Below are 8166 nucleotides of genomic sequence, written 5' to 3'. Positions count from 1 at the left end.
AGAAGGAACAAGTGTGGCATCTCGCCGAGGGCGCAGAAACCTGTAGGGTACTCGCACTTTGGGCATTGCAAATGAAACACACTAGATTCAGTAGGAAGAAAAATGCATGAACGGCGGCGGCTGCCATCCTAGGATTACCTGGGACCAAGGGACTTGGATTTATCAGGGATGGATGAAGAATTCGTACCTGGTTCTCCATGAGAAAACCCTATGCAATCGCCGAGAGGGGGTTTTCTCTGAACAAGCAGACGAGGGAGAAGGGGATTCAGGCCCAGCGAAATATTGCCGCTTCGTCCGTCCAGCTTACTGCTAAAGCTGGAAAGGGGGGGTTGTGATTTGACGGCTCATTGGGCATTACTGCGGCGCTACGACCGGGGTGTGTCTACCGTCAAGTTGTGCACTCTAATTTGTGCATATGGCACGTGGACCCCGTTGCCGGTTGCCCCACATATCAGCGAAAGGAAGTAGAAAGACAGGAGTAACTAGTTACACATAAATATATTTTTTGACAGAGAGATACTCCCTCTGTAAAGAAATATACAAATATTTTATATCACAGGCTCACCTTGCCGAGAAATATACTCCCTCTGCAACGCACGGGCATTATGGGGGTTCAACTTTTTTTATGGGGGTTCAGCTGAGAATATAATACTCAGATAGGCTCACGGTTCTGGACTTTGGGCCGCAGGCTGACCCTGCATGTTTGGGGGCCCATGTGTTCTACCTCAGCGCTTTTCATATTGCAAGCGATCGGTACGGCACTGGTTTTAGATTCGGTCGCAAGGCGAATACACAAAATTGAATAAAGCACGACAGCTATTGGAATGAAATCGAACGACAGTTCCTAACCAGCAATCAGAGTTGCAATTCTATCAACGATATACCATGTGATAAATAATACTGTCGTACTACGTATACACACAGGACACTTGTTTCACCATGCCAGATTATTACATCAAAATCTCTCGGAGGATAGATCAGTTCGGCAGTTGCGTGCTGCTACTGAAGATTTCAAAGTTGATTTGGACTAGCTCTCCTTGCCGAGAAAGTTCGATTTTGACATCATCCCCTACCGCAAGATATGATTTAGATTTGAATCTTGACCATCCTTTAGCACCAATCATCATGCGACCATCCTTTGTACTTACGGTATATTGAGCAGGTTCATTCACACCAAGGCTGCGCATGGTAAGAGAAACTTGGCCGCGGTCGCCCGGATTGTTGAACGACTCCCTCGTTGCTCTAGGAATTCTCTGTTTGCAAACAAGAAGACATACCCAAACAGTTAGATCAACACAGTGAATCATGTGAAACAACATGGAAAGAAAAAAGAACGAAGCACTTGGGCGGCCAATGCTTACCAAGAAGGTGGACATGTCGGTTTTTGTAAGGACTTTGGTATATGAAGTGCGAACTGCAGCCCAGTCTGTTGCCGGTGCAACTGCACGGGCCGGAGCAGATGCAAGTGCAAGTGTTGGTGTAGGTGCCGAAGCCGCTGCTGCTGCCGGAGATGGTGCTCCTTGTAGAGCTGGTGCCAGTGTCGGAGTAGGTGCCGGTGTCGATGCCCGATCCTCCGGTAGATCAGACTGATCCGCTGACGCGGTCAGTGCCCAATCCTGAGCTGGATCAGACTGAGCTGCTGCCGCTGTCAGTGCTAGAGCAACTGCCGGTGCTCGATCTGTGCGAGACAGCGGCGATCGTGTCTGGTCTGCTATGATCAGCTTTCTAACTTGACTAGGATCCGTGACCGTGATCCAGTTTTTTCTTCATTTCTTTTAAACGCGAGAAGGACTAATTGTGGCGTTTTTGTTAAACCAAGCTGCAGTTCATCATAGGGATTCAGCTTGTACTCAGACAACAGACTGATCTAATTTTTCCAGTAATATAAGTGATGGACAGTGCATTCGTTACTGACACGACATAAGAAGTGAAACCTGCAAAAATAGCCATCGTAGAGCAAACCAAACGGTTTATTCTGTGATGAATGTCACATGGCAAAACCTGCATCGTAAAATTGCAGGAAAAGAAAGAAAGCATGACATTAAATCAATAAGATTTAGACAGTAAATCAATAAGATTTACTTGATGTGACACGAGTGAATCCTTACCAGGAAATCACTATGTTGAAGTACTAAACAGAAGATTGATCGTCCAACTACACATGGCATGCAGGGGCCCCGCCTACTCCCACAAGCAGGACAGTCCAAAGGTCATGACAAATCGTATGGACCGAACATCCATGGGACTGGAAATCCTGGTGGGTGCGATAAACCCTGCAATGCATACAGATATTGGAGTGTAACCATAATTGATAAACCGCCCTCACAAAAAATATGATCTGGATACTTCAAAATATACAGACTGAATTGAGTGGACAGACATTAACATAGACATTAACATAGACCATTCACACACCAAAAGTGGCAGTACTAATAAACAATACAGGGTTCACAAACACAAATCAAGTACTGAACAATAGTACTTACTACAGACAAGCAAAGTTGCACTAACTAAACTCTGCAGACTATTTCTTGCCACCGACCTACGGGATGAACCCCGCATAACTGACTAGGCCATGGACTTCGTGTGAGATGTCTACATGCACCATCACCATCTTGGCAACCTTGGAGAACCTAATAGAGTGGTCTTTCCACTCATAAACATGATGATGAAGACAAGCCGCATCAGATTTGTTGGGAAGCTTTACAAGAACCACACCCTTCGTAATCGAAGGCACAGCCAGGAAATTGTTGTGGTCAAGTACAGCCTCGAGAACACGCCTCACAACAATGCTACAGGAAAACGCTAGTTCAGGACACGTGGCGACAAGGACACATCAGCTGGATAGTTCAGCAGTAGAACTCATCATCAGGTCTTCCAGTTCACACGGAATGACTTTGAGAACTTCATCTCCACCGCGGACCTGGTTCTAATTCAAACAGAAACCATATTTTATTACTACCTCCGTTCAGAAATATAAGATGATTTTCTCTATTATACTCCATATATGACTACATATACGCACAGAAATGAGTGAACAAAGACACTAGAACATGTCTTCAAAGGCATGAGAGCAGAGGGATTACATGCAATATCCATAACACAAGTTACTGAGGCAAATATACCCTCTTAAAAGGTAGCATTGACCCTCTTAAAAGGTAGCATTGATGTTCATAAAGTACTCCCTCCGTCCCAAAATTCTTGTCTTAGATTTGTCTAGATACGGATGTATCAAGTCACATTTTAGTATTAGATACATCCGTATCTAGACAAATCTAAGACAAGAAATTTGGGACCGAGGGAGTAGTTGAAAGTAATCTATAAGAAATCAGTGTCAACCTCTCGCATGTTTTGGTCAAAAGAGGAATTTAGAACCGTCATTTGGCACACTAAAATCACATGCAAGATCACCCAGAAAGTTGTACTACCAGTACTAGTACTGCGTGTTAGATGAAAAAACACGATCAAGATCGAGAAAAAGATCGTCAACAAGAGACATTACCTGGACTTGCTTAATGAGCGATCCCGGAGAGGGGGGCTTGGACAGGGCGATGGCTTTGAGCTTGTCTGCGGTAGTCTCGGCGGGGTGCTTGCGCTTCTTCGTACCATGAGCCTCGACGGTTTTGGCCAGAGCCATAGACATCACGTCGGCCGGTGCTCCGGCGTCCATCCAAGAGAGGAAGCTGAGAGAGAAGAGTGAAAGGAGGAACGAGATGAGGGAGAAGCGAAGCGAGTGGGAGTTTTCTTCAAGAGAGGAAACTGAGAGAGAAGAGTGAAATGATGGTTGCTTCGTCCGTCCAACTTACTGCTGGAAAGGAGGGGGTTTTGTGATTTGATGGCTCATTGGGCATTACTGCGGCGGTTCGATCGGGGTAGTCTACCGTCACTCTACTACGGAGTAATTTAGCGCATGGCTGGTGGACCCAGGTGCTGGCTGTCCCACACGTCGGCGAAAGTGAGTAATTAAGTGCATGGCTGGAGGAGGATCCGCATAGTAGAGCGTGTCCACTGTTTTTCTAAAGAAAAAAAATGATTACAGCAAGCTTTTCCACTCTTACGACGGAGGAGTGCGAAACACGGCAGCCACTTGAACATACACAGTGCTCCTACTACTAGGCATGTGCAGTGGTTCATACGTCAGTACTACACAATCTTGTTGCTAGTGTAGTAAGATATGACGATAACAAATGATGTTGTGCGCATGTCAACTACTCCTATATGTAACATAGTACCGCTTTTTCGACTGTCCGGTCGAGAATGAACGGTGAGATAATGTTAACAGAACTAGGTCCACAGTGCACAGAGAGTACGGTGCTACAGTACTCCACGAAACATGAACCATATGAAGCACGAATAGTGTTAGGCAGGGTGTATGAAGGGTGCACGGGATGGGAGCAAAAGTTCCCTTGTCGACCCACTTTTGGGTGTTTGGCAGAGTGCATGAAGGGTGCATGAGTCCACACTAGTAGGTTGACAAAAATACACGAAGAGGAAACAACTATATTGAGATGAGAATGCAACCAAACACACCCACACGCTTTGTGCTACAGTGACTGATCTGCACCGTCTGAGTTTGATCCAACGGTCATGTTGCGCCGAGACATGGACATGCCCATGCAGAGGGCGCCTAAATACCACCGAAGTCCCTCTGCTTCTCGAGGCGGACGACGTTGTGATGCAGGGTGCAACCGCCTGCAGAACCCGCTCCCGGTCGACGGGAGCCAGCTCGTCAAAGACGGCGTCCAATGGCACGAATGGATTCCGGTGACGGAGCCCTGGAAGGATTCGCCCGACAACGGCGATGGCAGCCCGCAACCCCTCCTTGTCCAGCTCAGCCCCCACCATCGCGCGGAGACGGCTCAGCTCCTCGGAGATATAGGTGAAGAAGGAGACCAGGTCAGGAAGCCGCAGCTCGTTGAAGTCGACCGGGTGGTCGAACGGGTTTAGCCCGACGGCCGGCATCGTCGCGCTGGCACGACGGTAGGCATCGCGCAGCCGCAACACGTGTGTGGCAACTTGGTTCACCAAGTGGCTGAGGCGATCCTGGACCTCGTCACGATCGGCCCGCTCGCGCTCCAGCCGGCTCCCCTGACGGCCTATCGTATCTCCCGCTTTCTGCAGCAACGCCACCGATGCCTCGAGCATCTTTGTGGTGGACGCCTGCCGCTTTTGAAGTTCCGTAAACTCCCGCACATAACGGATGAGCATGGTACTCCTCTCCTCCTTGAGCTCACGGAGCTCCACGTCCTTGGCCCTGAGCTCCGCATCCTTGGCATGGAGCTCCTGTGTCAGGCGCCTCACCTCAGACTCCGTGATCTGCTGCGCCGCCATGGCACCAGGTAGAAGCAATGGGGAGAGGAAGCAAAGGGGGCGAAGCGGCTGAAAGGCAATGCAATCTACGGGAAGGCGGAGGGAGCGGGGAATCTTTTGGTTTTCACCACGGTAAAACACCAGTCGACGACTTCTCACATCAGGGAGCAGTGGGTTTTTACAGGCGGAGTCATCATGACTAATTGCTGCCGCGCCTGCTCCTGTCAATCAAAAAATTAAAAATCCTGCCGCGCCTGCTCCCGTCAATCAAAAAATTAAAAATCCTGCCGGACCCAAACACTAGAGCAACGCCGCGGTGGATATTTAAATTTACCTGCCGGCAAGTAGATAAAAAAGGGGTGAAAAAACAAATGTGGCGGCAGCCTAGCTAATCGGTCAAACTAGCCCAACTAGCTAGCCACCGTGCTTCACTGATGTACTCGGCGGGAAAGGTGGACTTTCGTGATTTGACAACTCATTTACTTGCTTCGGCGCTACGACCGAGGAGGACCCAGAAAACGCGCGGTAGGGCGTCCCACGTCAGGAAGAATATATGCGTGCACCACCCGGGAGGACCCCGAAACCGCGCGGTAGGGTGTGCCACGTCTCGGCACGGAGGAAAAATGTGCGTGTAAAAATATACTGTATCGGACGTAGTACCTATGGTTCGACCTCGGGACCCAGCCAATCGGTCGAAAACACCCCACTAGCCACACAGCTTCATCATGCAAACGTGGCACGGAGGATAGATGTGGTTAGCTCCGTCTCGACCAGCCACAACGTCTCTTGTTATAGGTGATTCTTCTATTTTCCAAGCTTTTTTTAGTTGTAATAACACCACGGGAAGCTAGCGCCGCTCTTCGTGTCTGCCCGTGCAAAGGTTAGATGATGGAGAGAAGAGAGATTGAGATCGCAGACCTGGGACCCACTAGTAAGTGAGACAATGGTCATGCACGTGTTGACGAGGCACTCCCTCTACTCTACTCAATGCAAGTACTGTATAAAATCAAGTTATGGGACAAAGCCAACAACCGTTCGTTTTTTCAGGCTATCGACTTATGCTTTGTAGTCCAGGTTGCCAGTTTGAATCTCGTCTTTCAGATTTGTTAGTTTTAGGTCCAAATTTGATTAATGACAAGTGGGACCCCCGTGTGTTGTTCCGATATTTCAGTGTAGGATGGTCTTTTTGAACAAACACTTTGCGCGGTTAGACAAGTAACGGCACGAGTTACACGTATTTTGCAAGTTTACGAACAAAAATGACAGCGGCATAGAATATCACATCCACCCCGCAGCTTAGATACTATGGTGATACGAGTTTTTACACCGTTGGAAGTGAGATCCAATGGCTTGGGAGTAGTCTTTGTAATTATGCGCAATTTCCAAACTCTCCAAAGGTTTTTTTGCAAATAAAACATTCAGGCCTCGTGTGTGCCGTTGCATCTTCGATCCAACGGCTCCCCGGTGCTCATATTAGGTGCTCCCCGTAGCTTAATTACCCGCTACGGTGATATGAGCATCTAGGTCGTATGATCAGTGAACAGATGGCACATGCGTAGTACTTGTACTTTCTGCGCATTTCCCAAAGTCTATCAGCCATATATTGCACAAACGTTCAAACCTCCTACTGTGGGCCGTTAGATCTCAGTGAACTCGTATCACCATAGAATCTACGGTGTGGGAGCACCTCATACTCTCCCGTGCGAGAAAACATAAGGTGCTATTGCAGCTTGGATGCTACGGTGATACGAGCTTGGAGGTCGTTTGATCTGAGATCCAATGGCATCTGAGTAGTCTTTGTGCTTGTAAGCAGTGGCCGAACTTTTTTGGGGCTTTTCTGCAAAAAACCATTCAAACCACCGAGGAGGTGTTGGGTCACAAATCCAACGCCTCCGAAGAGCTTGTATCACCAAAGCATCTAAGGTGTGGTAGCACATGATATTCTTACATACAGGAGAATATGATGTCCTCCTTCATCTTAGATGCTACGGTGATACGAGCTTCGAGGTTGTTGGATATGGGATCAAAGGGCATCTAAGTAGTTTTTGTACAAATTGTGTGCAATTCTTAAACTCATCAAGGTTTCCTGCAAAAATATTAAGACACATCATGTGAGCTGCTATATCTCAGATCTACAAGCTCCAAGCAACTCGTATCGGCATATGGCATCTAAGGTATGGGGGCACATGATATTCTCCCGGGGAGGAGGGGTGGGGGGTGCACAACCAATCGGTGCTTGGGAGGGTGGGGACAAATATAATCTAAACAACCCTAAACAGAGCGCCACAATTTTATCTAAGGTCGAGGGGTTGACCCCCGACAATCATAGCTCCGCCTAAACACAACATTTGCATGTACTGGGGTACTAGACTTAATATTTATGTTTCAGTTTCATGTTCATTTTAAATATTGAACTGAGGACCATGGAGGTCTTACATTTTACTCCCTTCGTTCCTAAATATTAGTCTTTTTAGAGGCTTCAAATGGACTGGCACATAAGGATGTATATAGACATATTTTAGAGTCTAGATTCACTCATTTTGCTCCGTCTGTAGTCACTTGTTGAACTCTCCAAAAGACTAATTTTAGGAATAGAAGGAGTATTTTTGAATTCGTGTCATACATGCATGGTTTGGAAAAATAGATGCACTATACTTATTGGATTGTTGTTGTGTTCATGCGTGTGTGTCTCTCTGTGTGTGTGTGGTCATATGCTTGATACATACAAAGTTTTCTCACCTCCATATTGTTCATCTTTTAAATTTGAATTTGCATTGGAAAACTTACTAGGGATACCATGAAATGTGAAATGCACGTTGAGATCACTATATCACAAACTCACTCTAATTCAACAAC

The sequence above is a fragment of the Aegilops tauschii genome, chromosome 3 (genome assembly GCF_002575655.3).
Source record: "Aegilops tauschii subsp. strangulata cultivar AL8/78 chromosome 3, Aet v6.0, whole genome shotgun sequence".
NCBI classification, from domain to species: domain Eukaryota; kingdom Viridiplantae; phylum Streptophyta; class Magnoliopsida; order Poales; family Poaceae; genus Aegilops; species Aegilops tauschii.
Note: the sequence above shows the minus strand (reverse complement) of the source record.